General features: G+C 41.0%; 1 protein-coding gene and 1 pseudogene across 7 annotated transcripts in view; one reads left to right on the top strand and one right to left on the bottom strand.

The window, feature by feature from the left end:
* Positions 1–20,420, top strand: part of CREB5 (cAMP responsive element binding protein 5) — a 431,741-nt gene that overhangs the window by 225,387 nt on the left and 185,934 nt on the right. The gene's annotated exons all lie outside the window — the stretch shown is intronic.
* Positions 4,370–5,327, bottom strand: LOC307191475 (small ribosomal subunit protein uS5-like; annotated as a pseudogene). The gene has a single exon. The product of its transcript is annotated as a small ribosomal subunit protein uS5-like (transcript).

The following is a 20,420-nucleotide window of genomic DNA, read 5'->3' on the forward strand; positions in this document are numbered from 1 at the left end:
TGGGCTCTGCCACCAGTGCCGGGGAGGGAGGTGGCAGAGAGATGAGCGTGTGGGGTCAGAGCGGGCAGGAGGAAAAATCGGCTAATGGACCATCAATCACCCAAGGTTACCGTTGTGAGGGGGACCTTGGGGGGGCCCGGAATCTGTGCCCTAGTGTCAGATAATGTTGATTCAAGGGGCCAAAGCTTAATGTTGTTCTCAACCAAGAGTTGGAAGCTCTCCAAGGGCGTCTTCGAGGGCCTTTGTCGTTTTCCTTTTCTTGAGCAGCTTCTCCCTCACTGGCCTCCCAAGCGTTGCAACTCAGGCCGTCAGGTCTTCAGTTCTGTCCTTTCAGGCGCTGGAGTCCATCTTTTCTGGTACATGTTTAAAGGCTGTAGCAGTGTCTGCCGTTTATTCATCTTGGGCTTCTTTCTGTGTCCCACTCTGCCAGCTGGGTGAACGGGGGAGCTGGCAGCAAGGGAAGGGACCAGAGGGAAGGTGGTGAAAGGCGTGCTCAGAGGTATCTGGCTTTGGTTTTTCCAGAGTTTGATAACATTCGGCTTAGTGACCACAATTCAATTATAAGCACCACACAGCCACCCTGAGTGACTATATTCTTGCCAAAAACTGCTGTGTAAAGGCGGCTGCATTTTTGTTATCCTTGCCTGATGGATTTTTAAGTATATTAACCACATACATGCACACAAAGGGGAAAATTTACTACCTAAACAGGGGGACCTAAATCCCCCAGGCTAAATAAACCCAAATGAAAACACAAGAACTGCATTTACGGGCCTCCCAAAGATAAGAATTCAACCTTTATAAAGGTTCCTTCAAATGAAAAATGGATGGTAGAGCTGCTAATGGCCCAGTAACCTAGGAATGTAAAACTCTTCCCTAATGTGCAAGGCCCTCGGATCTGTTCCAGCTTCTCGGGATAGAGGATTTTCACCCCAGGCTTCCGCACAGGTCTGGGCCTAGAAGGTCCCGTTGTGGCCTTCAAGATTTTACGACCACCTTGGAGGACAGACCATCTTGGCAGTTTTTGTGTTGCCTCTGTTTCGTGTGTGTGTGTGTGTGTGTGTGTGTGTGTGTGTGTATGTGTAAAAGAGAGAGAGAGCTTCCTGTGTGTGTCAGTCTATGGGGAGAGAGGCAAGGGCCAAGGTAGGGGAGAGTGTGTTTATCTCCAGCTTTTTCCAGTTAGAATTTGGTTGAGGTGGGAGACTGAAGGGAACTTAGTCTTCTGAAACAGTGGGAGATGCAAGTCTTCTTCTTAAGCTTGGAGGAAGAGTTAGGAAGCTAAGAATTTACCTGGTAGAATCACTCCTGCATGTGTTTCTCTGCAGAAATAGGTTATCCATTAGGGCAAATGTGAGGCAATAGATCTCGCCCAGCACGTTCTCAGACTTCTGGTGGTACGGAGCGTCTCTGAATCTCGCTGCCAGTAAGTCCTGCCACTATATTAAGGACAAGTCACAACATGCAGGTGACTTCATGTCTCTGTTGTAAATCATTTGAATATTATTTTAAAATAAATATGGTGGGTGGGGAAAGGGGTTAATTACAAAGGGGGTGAGGGAATTTTTTGAGGCGATGGAACTCTTCTATATCTTGGTTGTGGTAGTAGTTACATGACCCTATGCATTTGTCAAATTTCATAGAACTGCAATATTAAAAAGGGTGAATTTTACCATCTGTAAATTGTAACTCAACAAACCTGACCTCCCTAAAATTACAGATGAATAAATAAATAATGAATGAATGAATATTTCTTTCACTTGTCTCGTTGCTGCTTTGCCAGCCAACCAGCCCTTTAGACGATGCCTCCTTTTCAAAGGAAGGACACCACGTGGTCAGCTCCAGCCTATGAGCTCATGATGCCAGTAAGGCTGTTCCAGAAAAACCAAAGATGGTGTGCATTTCCTTCTGGGGCAGATGACCTAATCCTCCAGGTAGCAATGCCCTTGTATGGTTAGCACAGGTAGGGAAATACTTAGCTTCATGCTGACTCACCAGGTAAAGAATCGTCTCTCTGAATGAGTCAGAATCACAGATGTGTTCTGTACAGTCTCATGTGTCCTGCATTGTGAAAGACTCAAAGCACCAATGAGGGCAGACGCTTGCAGGTCTCACTGGCCCTATATGGATAACATCCGCAATCTGCAGCTCCCCCATTTCCTGGCATGGTCCTGTTGAATTCAAGCCCTCTAGCTCAGTCAATCACATACCCAGTTAGGTACAGGAGAAACTAATTTAAATTTATGCTCTACTAATGTTGTTTATTCAGTTCTAGGTAAGCCTAATAATTGTAGAATAAAATGTTTCAGCGTTAAGTATATTTCTGGACATATTTCTGGAAAGGAGGTGTGTGCGTGTGTGTGTGCGTGTGTGTGTGTGCGTCCAGAATTAAAACAGGTTCGGGTAATGTAAAATACCACAGAAAGTAGGGGTTTCCAAGGAAAACATGGGGAAACGCTGTAGGAGAATCTAATGTATGCTATAGCTTTTAAAAGGAAACATTAATAGTGAAACATGCCCTCAAAGGGCAAGTCAGTAATAAATTTCGTGTCAGAAATTACCTGTCAGTAGGATTATGTTAAATAATGTTGAATTGTTATTAGTTGGAAGGGAAAGAGGAGAGTAACTTTCTCAAAAGTGTTCAAAGAGTGTCATGTTTCACACACAAATCCCATTATTGTTTAACAGGACTTTTGTGCTTAACCCTTCTCCAAGATGTATTGAAAATTTTGACCATTTTAGTTCATTCTCCAAATACAGTCATTAAAGAAAAGAAGCCAAAGTTTCTATGCAGGAATTTGGAATTACCCAGAGGACTAGCGTATCTGATTAGACATCCATTGTAGAGTGTCCTGATTGATAAATGTATGCCTGCTTCCTGGAACCACAAAGAAAAATATCTTCACTTCTTTGCCTCAGCAAAGCAGTAATGAAATAGTGGCGGCCTCACCATTTCAACATTTTGAGCATTTTGCTTGTTTTGGCCAAATAACTAAAAATGTATTTTCCCCTTGAAGAAAGTCTCATTGCAAATGTGTGAATTTTTAAGGTTCACTGCAATATATTTGGTCTGAAACTGAGTCCGCTCATTGAGCCGGGGCCCAGAACCCCACCCTAGATTCAAAGAAGTTGGAGACTACTGGGAACAGAGTGGGAAACACAGCTGAGGCTTAAATGTGAGCTAACACATTGTCACTGGGCTTTTTACAAGGGCTGCTTATGACTCATAGGTGTCAAATCATCAAGCCATTACTCCTAGAATAAAAGATCACTTCAACTTGATGTGAACGGAATGAAGGGTGATTGCTCCATTGGATTTGGGGTTTTGAAGGACAAAGTTAGAGGTAAGCTTTGGGATCCCTCCATGTACTTTGATTTGACCCCTTGATTACTGATCATTACCTTCCTTGGGTCCCTTTTGGAAACTGTCATACTTGATGACATATTTGACTTCATGACATTCACACAAGATCTTGCCAGTGAGTGACTGCCTGACTGCATTAGGCATTTGTGGAAATCTTTATTTCTTCAGGTCAGCAAATCTCAATATTTGTAAATTACCCCAGCAGTAATTTACAAATGGCCTTGGAGTGGCTTAGAGTCATAGATAAACTTTCCAATGTGCAAGCCACTGCATCCTTTGGGGGCAACTTAGAATCCGGGGAGGCTTCTTGCGAGCCTGGAGCGTTCTGATCTGCTTCAGGAGTGCTGTCTTGAGGGTGAATACCCTGGCCATTTCAAAGCTTGTTCAGATGGCAGTCATTTGTGCTAGCCATTTGGGATTTAATCTTGCAGTTATGGAAAGATCTTTTAATTACATTGCAAAATATATAATTTCATAATGTCCTGTTATGATTAGTTACAACATACAGAGGCTAGGCTGCTGCTGTCACTCATAATATACTTGGTGAGACCAAGACCAAGTCAGTGAGACCATGCCTTTTTCGTGAGATACCACGCTCACCACCAGCAGGTTTGCTGTCCTGGTCTAGTCTTGCTTCAATTGAAAAGGGTTGGATACTCTTGTTGTCACTTCGGAGAGATTCCTCATGCTCCAGTCATAATGAGGGACACCTGCATTTCCAAAAGCTTCTTACCTTCATGTGAAATCCCTTCCTGGCTTTCAGCATTTTTTTTAAACAATTAAGCGAAACTATCTTATGTTATAATTGTGAACAAAACTTCTTAAATATTTTAATTATAGAAATTTCAAATATTATGTAAGTACAAAGATCAGGATAATGACCCAGCATGAACCTACCACCCAACTTAAACAATTATCAGCTCACAACTGGTCATGTTTCATCCATGTCTCTACCCACTTTCAGCCTCTCCCAAGGTTATTTGAAGCATGTCCCAGATATCTAGCATTTTATCCATAAGTATATCAGCATGTAAGTATGCAAGATAAGTATTCTTTAAAGAAAAGTAACCATGATACCATATTTTCACCTAAGAAGTTACCCATAGTTTCTTAATATTTTAAAATATCCTTCAAATTTCCTTGTTTGTTTCATAGGATTTTGGCCCTTTATTTTTTTAAATTAATTAATTCACTTTATATTTCTTATATAAAACTGCTACAGTGGTGGCCATAGATGGAGCCTGGGCTCTCTACAGGGAGACTCTGGTGTGAGTCTGTAGGAGATGTCTCTGGATTCCTGATAGGGAGACTTGGTGAACACGGTCTCTTTTCAGAGGTCAGGGTGAGAGAGCTGTAAGGCTTGGAGATGGCATCATAGTTGCCCAGGTTGGCAGTGCAGCCCCTGGCCGAAGTGTGACAGTCATCCATACTGGCCATCAGCAGCAACTTCTTGAGTGCAGAGGCCAAGATGATGCCAGTGCCTCTGGGGGTGGGAAGAGGCACTCAGCATGGAGGCTGGTGCCTTGCAGGGACAGTGTGGGACCTGCCTGTCTTCTTCTCCCAGTAGCATTGCCGCACGGGGACAATGGAGAGCTTGATGATGGCCCCTAGGATGGCCCCGGCAACCTCCTTGGAGCACTTAATACTCAGACCGACATGGCCGTAGTAGTCCCAGATGGCAACAGAACCTGGTCCACTGGCTAGTGTAGGTCTGCTTTTGCATGGACATAATCTTCAAAACCTTATCCTTGAGGCACATCCCCAGGAGAAAGTCAGTGATTTCAGATTCCTTGATGGGAAAGGAGAAGAGAGGAATTTCCTCCAGGGATTTGGTCTCCCTGTCCTTGATCAGGTGGCCCAGCTCCGCCTTGCTTCCTTGAACTCTGTGATGTGGGCTGGGCTGTTGCTGCAGCCAGGAGTACCCCAGGAGTACGGGTATACCTCTGCCATTTGGTGCTTTCCCAGATTAAGTGCCCTTTATTTTAATCGGGACTGAAATAAGGTCTGTACGTTAAAATTGGTTGACATGTCTTCTTACACGCTTTTAAATCACAGATCTGTTCCCCCCCCTTTTTTTTGTTTTGCCTTGAAATTTATTTGTTGAAGAGTTTGTAGAGTTTTGTACAAAGTGAATATTGTTGATTCCATTTTCATGGTGTCAGTTTAACTAGTTCCTTTGTTTCTTGTATTTCTCATAAGTTGGTAATTCGGGCTTTCTAGACTTCATTTAACATCGAGTTCAATTTTTTGGCACGAGTACTTCATAGGCAATGAGGGATACTTCTGTCAGGAGGCACCAAAATCTGCTCGTCTCTCTTTGGGGTGCTGGCAGTCATTGACAATCCTCACCTAGATCCATTACATCTTCGGGGATTGCAAAATGGTGAAGTCTATTTCTATCATTCCTTCTTCACTTATTAGCTGGAATACTTCTGTAAGGAGGACCTACCTTCAACTATGTGACTACCTGGAAGTCCAGTTCAAAACTTCCTGCAGTCTATGGCTCATTTATTTTAATGTCAGAGAGATGTCCTTTTACCCAGTAAGTACCCAGAAACAACCCTTCACCAGTAAAAGGCTGTAGCATGCAGCAGGAAAAACCAAGCCAGGACCTCAGGAGTCGTGGCTGTACCTCTGAGATCTGTATGATGTTGAACAAGCTATGTAATTTCTTAGAGCTGGCAGGTTCCAGGCCCCTACCTACACTTCAACCAGAGAAGCAGTTTTTTCTTAATTTCATTTGAACAAATCAAGCCTTGACTTTTTTAAAAAACTTTATTTTATTGAAGTATAGTTGATTTACAATGTCATGTTAATTTCTACTGTACAGCAAAGTGATTCAGATATATATATATATTATTTTTCATATTCTTTTCCATTATGGTTTATCACAGAATATTGAATGTAGTTTCCTGTGCTATACAGTAGGACATTGTTGTTTATCCATTCTACATATAATAGTTTGCATCTACTAACCCCAAATTCCCAGTCCATCCCTCCTCTAACCCCCCTTCCCTTTGGCAGCCACAAATTTGTTCTCTATGTCTATGAGTCTGTTTCTGTTTCATAGATAAGTTCATTAGTGAGGCCATGACTTTTAAAAATAGTATGTAGTCTATCACTAAGGTCTCTTTCAGCTAAGACATTTTATGATTTTCATTTAGGGTAAAAAATATATAAGTCCCCATCAGGATATTTAGGATCCAGTGACCATGAAGAGCTAAGTGTTATTTCTAAGAATGTGTTATTTCATTTATTCATCCATCAGTTCAGTAGTTCATTTATATTTTTATTCTTTAAACCAAGGTTTATGCTATCTAAGTCGCTATAAAGTCTAAAGCTTGGGAGTGGGCATTGTGGGCAATAACCTTTAGGGGATCTCCTGGGGGTACCATTCTTGAAGCCTCAGCCTGAAGTTCAGAGAGTTGAGGAAAGAATGCTGGAATCCTTGGAAGTCTTTATTGACATCATCCATAAGAATGATTCCATGTACTTGAGAACTGTACTTGGAATTTTACCCGTGGAAAGCCTCCACAGGGGAACCAGTGTAGGGGATGCTTAACGATATCCCTGAGAGGGAAAAGCAATTCAGAAGAACATCTGAAGAACTCCCGTTAATCGTTTACATGACAAAGTTAATCTCAAATTGTAGAGGAAAAATACAATAAAACGATCCTACTTCGAAACTCCCTGTCCACCTGTCCCTCAGTTCTCTGTGCAGAGAACTCTCATCCGTACAACTAATGAGTGAGTACAGGTTAGGAGCACAAAATCCAGTTTTAGCACAGTCCCAGGTTCCAAATAGGAAATGTGGACTCTGCTTTCTCATTAGTGCGCCTGAAATTCCTCTCTGGGTATGTGTATTCAGAGTGGCTCAGGTCGAGGGGGTGAGTAGAAGGAGGAAAGCAGAAAACACAATTCCAAAATCCACCATTGGAATCACACTGGCTGTGACAGAAGGAGCACAAAAATAAAGTCGACAGTTGTCACCTCTGAAATTAGGAGCAAATGGGGGCTTCGCTTCATCACAGTTTCACTCAGTACTTAGTCACAGAAGGTGCTGCCGCTCCCCTGGCACTTAATTTAATAATGGGAGCAGTTCCTGGCAGGAGATGTTATGAAACAACCTTAAGCATAAGAGGGGGAAAAAAGAGCAGTGCTTCATTTAACAAATTCGGAGCCTTTCTTGGAGGCCATGAAGTTCTCAGTTCAAGTTAATTATTGTCAACAAATATTTATTTATTCACTTGATGAATATTTATTGAGTGACTCTTTTGAGCAGCGTGCAGTGTAGGTGTCACCCTGACACAGAGATGACAAGAGGCAGTCCCTTATAAGCAAAAGGCAGAGACAGTTTGCACAACTCATTATGAAACTAGGCAAACTTTGATAGCTCTGCATGAAAGGGGTCCAAATGAAAGTTTTATGAGGACACGGTAGGAAGCAGTTAGTTCTAGGTGAAGACTGAGAGGCAGCCTAGTAAAGGAGATGGTATTGAAACTGTACTTGGAAAACTGGGTAGAACTGCACTGGGGGACGCCAGCAGGCATTCAGGATGGAGCATCCACAGTGAACCAGGAAAGGGCGTGGGGAACAGCTGTCCCCACTTGGCATCCGTGTCTTCCTAAAGACATTAGAGCTTGGAGTCTGTGTGTATGCCGCTGGGTGAGAGCATGATGCTGTAGGAAAAGGAGGAGATATTTTTTTATGTTTCCTTCATTTGTATCAACTGCATTCCTACCGATCTTGTCAGAAATCACATGTCATCTCAAACTCTGAAAAAATTCATTTCATTCTGTTTTTTGACCCTGCATCAACACATCTTCTTCTCTGTCAGATGCAACTCTGATTTCAGGACTGGTGAAAGGACTCTAGGCTCCCCTGAGTAGCCACCCACAGTTAGCAGTTGTCCCACTTTTCAGGGCTCCAGGCGGCCTGTGACTTTGCCCTGGTAATCCTGCAGGACCGGTAGGACTCTCGGATTCTAGATCTATACACAGACACAGCCACACGCAGCTGGGCCAGGCCTCCCATCCCAGTGAGCAAAATCTCCATGAGCCTCCCCTGAGACATGGAGACTCACCAGGCCTTGGGTAAACACGCCGCCTTGCTAGACACTAACTTCAACCATTTGATTCCTGCCTAACAAGCTACCAATGGGGTTAGGCTAGGGATCATAATATAAATCACTTTCTTTCTCAGTTTGAGGAGAAAGGGTAAATTCCTTGCAATAGGAAGGCAGGTATAATTCAGACATCGCAGCTTTCTCTTCAGCACAACAGCAGTTATTCTCTAGATGCACAGAGCATTTTATGATTTATAAGGAACTTTCAAAGGCTTAATATAATTTGATTCTTGTTACAGGTTTGTCATTATTCCCACTTGCTAGGTAAAGAAATCGAGAGGCTCATTCATTAAGATAATAAAAATAATGGCTCTCATCAGGCACATTGCCAAGTCTTGTCCTAAGTACTTTTTACATTTAACTCATGGAAGCCCCTAAATTGTCCTGCAAGGTAGATGGTGGTTGTCCTCATTTTGCTGCCAAAGGAAACAGGCACAGAGGGGTTATATAACTTGCTCGAAGGACCACAGCTAGCAAGTGGGAGAGGTGGGATCTGATCTCAGCCAGCATGGCTCCAAGGTTGCACTAGGTGGCCCATAGCCTGGTTCTGGAAGAGAATGGTTATCCAAATCTACCACTCACCTAGCCAAGAGGATTCCTGGATATCCCAGGGAATGCTCCCCAACGGCAAATGTTTCTTCTGGACAAATGCCTTCTCTCTCTTTGGCCTACTCTAACTTGGGTAGATTTTTTTTTTTGCTGTACGCGGGCCTCTCACTGTTGTGGCCTCTCCCGTTGCGGAGCACGGGCTCCGGACGCGCAGGCTCAGCGGCCATGGCTCACGGGCCCAGCTGCTCCGCGGCATGTGGGATCCTCCCGGACCGGGGCACGAACCCGCGTCCCCTGCATTGGCAGGCGGACTCTCAACCACTGTGCCACCAGGGAAGCCCACTTGGGTAGATTTTGAGAGAGCTATTAAGGAGAAAATTGTTTGGTGCCTGCTTATTTTTCCCTGTCGTTCGACATTGAGATAGACACGATCCTTTTCAGTAAGGAAACCACACATCTAAACCTGCCTCTGTTTCTCCAGAATGACAATGTAGAAAACCTTGGGAAGGAGAAGGTGTTTCCATGTTTTGTGGGGAACAGAGGCTCATAGGGAAACAGCACTGGACACAGCACTAGAAAACCTGGATTGTGGTCATGGGCTAAAGGTGTGACCTTGGGCCAGTGGTTGTACCTCTCTGAGCCTCAGCTGTATAGTAACTCTTCCTGCCTGTCTCATGTTAAAAAAAGATCACAAGAATTACTGTGAAACTGTAGCATACCATACAAACGTAGTGTGTTACTATTGTCCTTTACAGTTTCTAGCCAGTAGTTTTCTCCTCAAAGCATATCCTTGTACTTCAGTGCAAGACTTTTTAAAAAATGAGATTTGAAAACAGTTTGTAAGCTTCTGCATAATTTAGGCATTATTATAATAAAATGGACTTGATTTAGTGAAGATTTTCAAAACAATAACTTTTAAGATGGTACAGTAATTCATCCCATATGGTTTGAACCAGGGATATATTTAATCTATACAGATAAGAGAAACAACTTTTGCAATCTTCTCATAGATTCTTCTAGAAAATTCAGAATAAGTCAAACTTTTAAGATTTGAAAATATTTTAGATTTGAAAAGATTTGCTTTCAAGGAAATTAAATCTTGACAAATGGGGCTTCCCTGGTGGCGCAGTGGTTGAGAGTCCGCCTGCCGATGCAGGGGACACGGGTTCGTGCCCTGGTCCGGGAAGATCCCACATGCCGTGGAGCAGCTGGGCCGGTGAGCCATGGCCGCTGAGCCTGCGCGTCTGGAGCCTGTGCTCTGCAACGGGAGAGGCCACAGCAGTGAGAGGCCCGTGTACAGCAAAAAAAAAAAAAAAAATCTTGACAAATGGAAACAATATCGTGAGGTAGTGAAGAGTGTGTGGGCCTCAGAGAAAAGCAGAACTTATCTGTAATCAGAAGAGTTGGGCTTGAGTGCTGGTTCCACCACTTCCTGTCCTGAGACCTTAGGCAGATTATTGAGCTGCTCTTGGCCGCAATTCCTCACCTGAAAAATGGGTACATAATTATAATTAACGATATAGGTGTTTATGAGGATTAAATGAAATAATGCAAGTGAGCATTTAGCATAGTAAATGCTCAAAAATTGTTAGCTTTTTCTGAAAAAAATTGCATATTATAGAATTCCCTTTTTTAAGCATGGTTACACCATATTTTCTTTATCCATTTATCTGTCGATGGACATTTAGGTTGTTTCCACATCATGGCTATTGCTAACAATGCTGCAGTGAACATGGAGTGCTAAAATCTCTTTGAAATTTTGATTTCCATTCTTTTGAATAAATACTCAGCTGTGGAATTCCAGGATCATATGGTAGTTCTTTTTTTTTTTTTTTTTTTTGAACTTCTGTACTGTTTTCTTTTTAACATCTTTATTAGAGTATAATTGCTTTACAATGATCTGTTAGTTGCTGCTTTATAACAAAGTGAATCAGCTATACATATACATATATCCCCATATTTCCTCCCTCTTGCGTCTCCCTCTCATCCTCCCTATCCCACCCATCTAGGAGGTCACAAAGCACTGAGCTCATCTCCCTGTGCTATGCAGCTGCTTCCCACTAGCTATCTGTTTTACATTTGGTAGTGTATACATGTCCATGCCACTCTCTCACTCCGTCCAAGCTTACCCTTCTCCCTCCCCGTGTCCTCAAGTCCATTCTCTACGTCAACATCTTTATTCCTGTCCTGCCCCTAGGTTCTTCAGAACCAATTCCTCTTTTTTTTTTTTTTTTTAGATTCCATATATATGTGTTAGCATACGATATTTGTTTTTCTCTTTCTGACTTACCTCACTCTGTATAACAGACTCTAGGTCCATCCACCTCACTACAAATAACTCAATTTCATTTCTTTTTATGGCTGAGTAATATTCCATTGTATATGTGTGCCACATCTTCTTTATCCATTCATCTGTCGATGGACACTTAGGTTGCGTCCATGTCCTGGCTATTGTAAATAGAGCTGCAATGAACATTGTGGTACATGACTCTTTTTGAATTATGGTTTTCTCAGGGTATATGCCCAGTAGTGGGATTGCTGGGTCGTATAGGAGTTCCATTTTTAGTTTTTTAAGGAACCTCCATACTGTTCTCCATAGTGGCTGTATCCATTACATTCCCACCAACAGTGCAAGAGGATTTCCTTTTCTCCACACCCTCTCCAGCATTTATTGTTTGTAGATTTTTTGATGATGGACATTCTGACTGGTGTGAGGTGATACCTCATTGTAGTTTTGATTTGCATTTCTCTAATGATTAGCGATGTTGAGCATCCTTTCATGTGTTTGTTGGCAATCTGTATATCTTCTTTGGAGAAATGTCTATTTAGGTCTTCTGCCCATTTTTGGATTGGGTTTTTTGTCTTTTTGATATTGAGCTGCATGAGCTGCTTGTAAATTTTGAAGATTAATCCTTTGTCAGTTGCTTCATTTGCAAATATTTTCTCCCATTCTGAGGGCTGTCTTTTCATCTTGTTTATGGTTTCCTTTGCTGTGCAAAAGCTTTGAAGTTTCATTAGGTCCTATTTGTTTATTTTTGTTTTTAATTCCATTTCTTTAGGATGTGGGTCAAAAAGGATCTTGCTGTGATTTATGTCATAGAGTGTTCTGCCTATGTTTTCCTCTAAGAGTTTTATAGTGTCTGGCCTTACATTTAGGTCTTTAATCCATTTTGAGTTTATTTTTGTGTATAGTGTTAGGGAGTGTTCTAATTTCATTCTTTTACATGTAGCTGTCTGGTTTTCCCAGCACCACTTATTGAAGAGGCTGTCTTTTCTCCATTGTATATATTCTTGCCTCCTTTATCAAAAATAAGTTGACCATATGTGTGTGCGTTTATCTCTGGGCTTTCTAACCTGTTCCATTGATCTATGTTTCTGTTTTTGTGCCAGTACCATGCTGTCTTGATTACTGTAGCTTTGTAGTATAGTCTGAAGTCAGGGAGCCTGATTCCTCCAGCTCTGTTTTTCTTTCTCAAGATTGCTTTGGCTATTTGGGGTCTTTTGTGTTTCCACACAAATTGTGAAATTTTTTGTTCCAGTTCTGTGAAAACTGCCGTTGGTAGTTTGATAGGGATTGCATTGAATCTGTAGATTGCTTTGGGTAGTATAGTTATTTTCACAATGTTGATTCTTCCAATCCAAGAACATGTTATATCTCTCCATCTATTTGTATCATCTTTAATTTCTTTCATCAATTTCTTAGAGGTTTCTGCATACAGGTCTTTTATCTCCTTAGGTAGCTTTATTCCTAGGTATTTTATTTATTAACTTTTTGTTACAATGGTAAATGGAAGTGTTTCCTTAATTTCTCTTACAGATTTTTCATCATTAGTGTATAGGAATGCAAAAGATTTCTGTGCATCAATTTTGTATCCTGCTACTTTACCAGATTCATTGGTTAGCACTAGTAGTTTTCTGGTAGCATCTCTAGGATTCTCTATGTATAGTATCATGTCATCTGCAAACAGTAACAGCTTTACTTCTTCTTTTCTGATTTGGATTACTTTTATTTCTTTTTCTTCTCTGATTGCTGTGGCTAAAACTTCCAAAACTCTGTTGAATAATAGTGGTGAGAGTGGACAACCTTGTCTTGTTCCTGATCTTAGTGGAAATGCTTTCAGTTTTTCACCACTGAGAACGATGTTGGCTGTAGGTTTGTCATATATGGCCTTTATTATGTTGAGGTAAGTGGAACTTCTGTACTGTTTTCTATCAAGCTGCACCATTCTATATTCCCACCAACAATGTGCAGGGTTTCCAACTTCTCCACAGCCGTGCCAACACTTGTCTTTGGTTTTTTTGATAATAGCTGCCATGACAGGTGTGAGGTGTTAATCTCATTGTGGTTCTGATTTGCATTTCCCTGATGATTAGTGAGTGACATTGAGCATTTTTTCACATACATGTTGGCCAAGAAGTTATTATGTTAAGTGAAATGAGCCAGTCACAGAAAGACAAATACAGCAGGATTCTGTTTATATGAGGTATCAAAAATAGTTGAATTTGTAGAATCAGAGAGTGGAATGGTGGTTGCCAGGGGCTCAGAGAAAGGAGAAGTAGGGGAGTTCCTAATCAACCAGCATGAAGTGTCAGTCAAGCCAGATGAGTAAGCTCTAGAGACCTGCTGTACAACATTGTACTAATAGTCAACAACAATGTATAATACAGTGTAATAATAATAGTACATAATAATGTGTAATAAAATGTAATAATATACTTAAAAATTTGTTAAGCGGTTATATCTTATGTTAAGTGTTCTTACAACAATAAAGTAAAATTTTAAAGTAAAAATGGCCCTGAAAATTGAGAAGGTCTGACCCTGATTCTAAATATAGGAAAAAATATGAATATGGCTATTTAGATCATCCTCACAGAACTGGTCATTTCTTAAAATTGTTATGGTATAAGCCTAATAATATGTTTTTGAATTAGATATAGCACTGGCTAGTGACCTTTCAATAATGCTTAAATAAGAGATTCATCAATATGGAATAATTGGATAGGAGGAAGAAAGGGTATTAACATGGTAAATTATTTTGCACAGATCTATTAATAACAGGACCCTGGTGCCTTACTAGGTAAGCACCCAAACAGTCTTCTGACATCATTTCTAGAATAGGATGGTCTCACTAAACCCCAGATTTGGATCTCCAGGAAGCTTCCATCTTAAATTAAATCCTACTCAATAGTAAATAGATTTTGATTTAATATCCTTGAACTGATGAGTTTGCTTAGATTACTGTATGATTTAAACAGTAAATAAAAGTTGTCTCTATCAAACATATAGTTGGAACTGAATCAGTGAAAGACTTAGAATTAATGGATCAGTGGAGCAGTCAATGCCAAGTCTCTGATTTAGTCTCTGTTATTGAGGTAGCAGAAATAGAAGGAAGTACTCTGGAAATGCCCAAAATCACTATTCCTGAACCCTTTATGCTAAGATTGTTGAGGTTTTTGTTTTGGAGCCATCTGATGAGAAAAGCTACCTTGGAGGGAATTCCTTTAATTTCTTCAATAACTAAATCCACTTGGAAGAGGTGGTTCCATTTATACCAAGTGTCTTAGTGAACAGTGCTACTAAAGAATTCTACTATTAAAGGGAACATTCTAGAGCCCACTTTTCCTATGAAATCACACCCACCAAGGTCATGTCTTGGTATCACCAGATCTTCACGCAGGCCTGGTACCTAATAAAGATCATTATCGTCTCCAGAAGGAATCTTCTTTAAGTGATGAAGGTGTTCATAGGGTAACAGTTTCTAACTACCATTTATATTTGGCATTATGGAGATACTAGGAACCATATATCCAGGAAATGCCTATACCATTCACTTTCCCGTACCTGGCCCCAGGCTCCCCCCTTATTGTCATCCAGAGCCATCATGGTGAAGAGGAAAGAGGCCACAGATTAACCTGCATTTAATAATATGCTTATCCAGCCAGCCACTTTAGAGTCAAGAGATGTCTGTGAAGATTGCTGTGTCCTCTGCTATAGAAATGCCATTAACCAAAGAGACAATCAAATGCAAAAGAGAGAATTAAATGAAAATCTATGATCCAGTTACTATTGAAGATGAAGGAATGCTTGCTGGCATTAACATTCTACAAAACCAGTGAGGAGTCCCTGAATTAATCTCACCTAAAGTCTAGTCCCAAATTTGGAATTGAAGGCTAATCGAAAAAGTTGTATTAAATCTCTGTTTCCAAAAGAATTTCAGAATGGTGTGGACATTTCCACATGCCTAATATGGCAACATCTCCTGAGGGCCCTCAGAACTGAGTGGCCTTGGAATTGTGCAGTGAGACTAGGGCAGCCCCTAGAGATGTCCTGACTAGGATTAGTCAGAAAGTCCAATCTAGTCTTGGCTGGCCCTGGAGATTCAGAGGGGTCACAGGGAATCCTGCGTCTCTGGTAGAATAATGTTTGCCTTGTCAGGCAGTGTGTAAAAAACTATTGGCACGCAGGGTTACTGAAAAATGCCGAGAGCCAGAAAGTTTGGGTTATGATAGTTATGAACAAAGGAAAGTATTTACAATATCCCCTTGCTCCAAAATAGATTTTAAACACTATACAAACACAATGGAATGTGTCCATTCATTTCTAAATGGGTCGTCTCCTACCCCCATGTTTAGGTCATAGCTATTTCTAGGCTTTCATGTGACAAGACCTTCACAGACCAAATTCAGTAGTGTCACTTCTGAACCAAGTGGCTGCATGCGCTGTGGTTTTCCCTTGTTTATTTTGTCTTGTTTTATTTTACACAGCTTGTATCACTAGCCTCCCAATCAAGGTCAGTAGATTGAATTCAACCCCATTCGTTTAAAAGACCGATAAATTCATGCCAGCACCATGATCTCACCCCCCTGAGTAGCAGAATGTGGCCGTGCTGTGCTGTGAAGTCAGCCTTCCAGATGCAAGTGTTCAGTGTGACCCTGAAACCACACCTGAAAGACAGGATGGTGTCGTCATACCAGCACGTGTTCTGACTTCAGCTTCATTTATTAAGGGCAACATGTATCCGGAGGTGAAAGAAAAACCTGAAATGGTTGATGTATTGTTATAATTGAGGAAGCGCCTGTAATCTAAATAAACGATGTCAATGGAGAAGACTCATCCAAATACCAGCATGGAATTTCCTAATACTTGCTGCCAATTTGCTATCGAGGAGATGGTTAGGAAGTCTCAGGTGGATGCTAACTGCACAAGGGCCAAAAAGGATCTTATTACCAGGGTGGAGGTCAGTGATGAACATTATGATATGAAGTCATATTCCTTGCAGTGCAGCTCTTTGCAGTGTGCGAGGTTGGAGATCTGTGTGCAGGCAATGTCGAATGTTTCCTGTGTGTGAAACTCAGGTGAGGAGAGTGGCAAGTTTCTCTTGTCACCAGGTGAATTCTTGTACACATACACACATTCGTTCTCTCTCTCTCTCTGTTTCTCTCTCTCTCTCTCTCTCTCTCTCTCACACACACACACACACACGCACACAACACCCTTCCTCCCTCCGATCATATATCCTCCTAAAGATCTTCATTACATCAGCCATGCAGGAAGGGAAAGAAAACTCTTACCAACTTGTAGTCATCACACTTTCCCCTAAGGCAGCTATTACAACACTATGAAGATGTACTCTAGCAATGAAGGGGCACCCAAAGAGGAGGGAGACTGCACCAGCCTATATAACAGCTGGGGCTGAAGAGAGCAGAATTACAGCTGGCATTTCTTAAACTTGTATTATGTGTACTGAGTGTTTTATATACATTTTCTTAGTTAATCTTCACATCAACGTCTTGAGGTAGGGACTGTACTTATTTCCATTTTATAGATGAAGAAATTGAGGCTCAGAGATGTTAAATGACTTATTTATGGTCACACAAATCCACTCCAAACCACTGTACAATGCAAGCCAAAATACTCCCATCTGCTTCTTTATATGAGAATGTGTAGAATGACAACTTGTTGTTCTGCACCAAATACAGTCTCTACTTAGATATGTATGAATACGGATGGCTAATAATATGTTTGGGCCTGAGTGTGTCCAAGATTTCATACATGGACAGTTGCATACTCTTATATTGGTAACATTTCGTCCTGTTAACAAATGTTTTGACCTTGTGGTAGCCTCTGGTCATATTCTAATATTTTTAGCCAAAGTTATAATAAAAGAATCTTTCTGTTTCAAAATAGCCTTGCAGATCAAGCTCTGTACAATCCAAAATGCCACTTCTCTGTTTGGCGAGGGTTAAATGGTTGTCTCAGGCTAGTGTTTAGTTCACATTCTATAAATGGCTCTTACTCCTTGATCTGACTCACTGTATGTATTACAGCAAAGTCACTTACAGATCAATTTATTTTTAGAATCTTAAAGAAACAGATTCAACCGGGAGTGTTTGTCAGACCACAGGCTAATGTGAAGGAAAACATACCTTGGTGAGGAACTTTCTGTTTGACTCCTCTGCCCACAGCTCTCTGTTAGTGATAGGCCTTTGCATGTTGTCTTAAATGTTTTGAATTATTTAAATAGCAGAGTGGCAGAATTTTATGCCAACATCTTACATAAGAGAGGAGTTTTTGTGGTGTGCAAGTGGGAGAGCCTTCTGCATTTTAAGTAAAATAATGTCAGGAAATAATCAGCACAATCTTCATAAAGAAGAGAAAGATTATATACCCGTCGCCTACCTTGTGGCTTTGTAATGGAAATTTTCTTTAAGATCAAAACCCAGGAATATGATAGGAACAGTGATGATAATGGTGATGATGATGGTGACGATGATGAGAGCGGTGATGATGATGGTGATGGTGATGACGATGATAACCACCGCCACCATTAGGAAAGTTTCTGTATCTGTCCATTAAATAAATATGGCATGCTGCCCTCTACAGGTATTCAATCTAAACCGGATAGTATCAAATTCATACAAATAGATGAAGCATTCTCAAACACACAGACCAATGTATAAATGCAAATTGAATATTGAAGCCAGTTAAATAAGTAAAACCTTTATACTCTACAGGTCTCATTTGTGTGAATTCTGAAGCCAAAGAAGGAGCAAGCATTTAGTAACATTTAGTTTAAGTTTCTCTTCTGAATTTTTGAGTATGTATATTTGAGGCCAATGTCAGAAGCTGGGAAGACCAGCTGGGAGTTTGTGGACTAGTTTTCTGTTGACACTAGAAAAAGCTAATTGTTCTTTGGTTTGCCTAAGGCCTGTTGTTTATGGATAACAACAGGTGTTTAATGGACAATTAATAAATAACAACGGGTCTGGAAATCTCAAATTTGTTTGCTTTTCAAAAAGGTTGGATTTTATACCACATTCAACTAACATTTTTAGAAATGAAACTAACAGGCTTTGAAAAAAAAAGAGGGTCCACCTGGCTCCTTCTTCACCCTTCTACTTCTGCCTTACCCCAGTCAATCATTGTTATTTTAGTATCTGGGTTGAACATTTTTCTCAATTTACTCTGTGCTCTTCCTTGCTGGGGATATGAACCAACAGAGGAAACACTGCTGGGGAAAGAGTCTTTAGAATTGATTTCTTGTACCCGCCTTCTACCCTTGAGTTTAGTTTACGTTAGTTCAGCTTGATCACTGAACTGTTCTTAATGTTATTCCTTCACTCTAAAAGGAAGGGCTGGTCAGTGGAGCTGAGAATCCCCTAGTCCTAACTTGCTGGGATTTTGCCATATGGGCCGATGAGAGCATAAAGCAGTAGTGATGAGCACCAGCTTTAGAGAAATCCTGGGCTTGTGTCCAGCTCCCTCCACTTACCTGCTGGGTGACAGTGGGCAAGTTATAGAATGCCTCTGAGCCTCAGTTTCCCATCAGCAAAATGAGTACAATAGTATCTACCTCATAGAAGTTTTGGGAGGATTTTAAAACACACTACAAGATAAAGCATTTTATAAGTACCATCTTGTTTCATTCCCGTGACTACCTTGTAAGGAAGAGACTACTATCTCCCCAACTTACAGAATGAAGAAATGAAGCTTAAGGAGGTTAAGCAAATGAATCCAAAGTTACAGGGCTGGTAGGTATGGAGCTGGATTCAAGCCCAGGCTGAGGCCATGCTTTTGACCTCTGTATCATTCTGTCAGATATCTGTATCCATTTCCCCCCCCACATGTCACTAGGATGCTAAAGAGAATGTTTCACTTCACTCTTGAAGTCCTCCCTCTCCCCCATCCTTCCGATTTCTGGCCAGACTCTGGTTCCTCCAACTGCAAGAGGTACAGGTGACAAGAGAGTCAGGCTCTGCCACCTACGCTCTCAGTGCTTGGTAGACATGGAAGAAGCTACCAAAAAAATTCACTCTACCCCGTGGCTCTCAGAGTTGACTTATATAGTCAAAAAGGAGGGGATCCTTGTTAGTGGCTAGTGTTAAAATCCCAAAGTACAGTCAGCCAAAACCTCATCCAGATGCAAGTGTGTGGTCACTGGTCATGCATTTCTGTTTGCTGAATTCCATACAGCCAAGGCAACTGCCTTGCCTCGCTGAAGATCCACAGGGGAAAAAAGTTATGTGCGCTAGTTCGAAAAAACATGCAAGCAGAGTTCTCCCTTGTCATCAGGAATGTTTGAGACAGCCATGTTTATTCTGTGGCCGCCGTCCCTGGTAAATGTGCCATCATTTCTCATGTGGGGAAAACTGACCCAGAGCTTCCTTATTGGCTGCTCATTTTGTTAAACTGACATAACATCGTAGAGGATAATCTATTGCAATCAAAACAATTTTGTGGAATTATAAAAGTATATGCATTTTAGTGAAATAACTACTGCTAGAGTCTTTTTGGATGTTGTCAGACTGAAAACGTGTATAAGTTGTCCTTAAGTACCATATGCTCCTTTTCTTCACCTAATTTCTTACATCCTCTGGGGAAGGTTTACGATAGTGATATTCTAACAGATCATTGTCTTTCCTCATTAGGTACACTCATTTTATTAGTTCATTCTTTGCGAGTGTGTTTTTATATATCTAAAATATGTAGTAGCCATTTTATGATAGTACAGATTCATTATTTTCTGTATATTCTTACCATAGATTGCTAGAATAAGTGACCTTTGCTGTGTATGAAGAATGACACTCAGTTCTACCTTTAAATATCACTTTTTGTCAAAGGCTCCACTGGCTTTACCATATCTGAATTGGATGATTTTTAATATAAAGTACTTGGAATTGTTGAAGTATGGAAGAATTCAAATCTAAAATTAAAATTTCCTGGTGATCTTTTTGATACAAGCACTAGCTAATATTCATTGACTGCTTACTATACCCCAGGCTTTGTTCCAAGCTTTATCTGTGTTAACCCCTCAATTCTCATAACCATCCTACAAGGTGCCCATTTTACAGACAGGAAAATCGAGGTGTGAGAGGTTAAGTAAC

Source organism: Stenella coeruleoalba (assembly GCF_951394435.1).
Source record: "Stenella coeruleoalba genome assembly, chromosome: 9".
In the NCBI taxonomy this organism is placed as follows: Eukaryota; Metazoa; Chordata; class Mammalia; order Artiodactyla; family Delphinidae; genus Stenella; species Stenella coeruleoalba.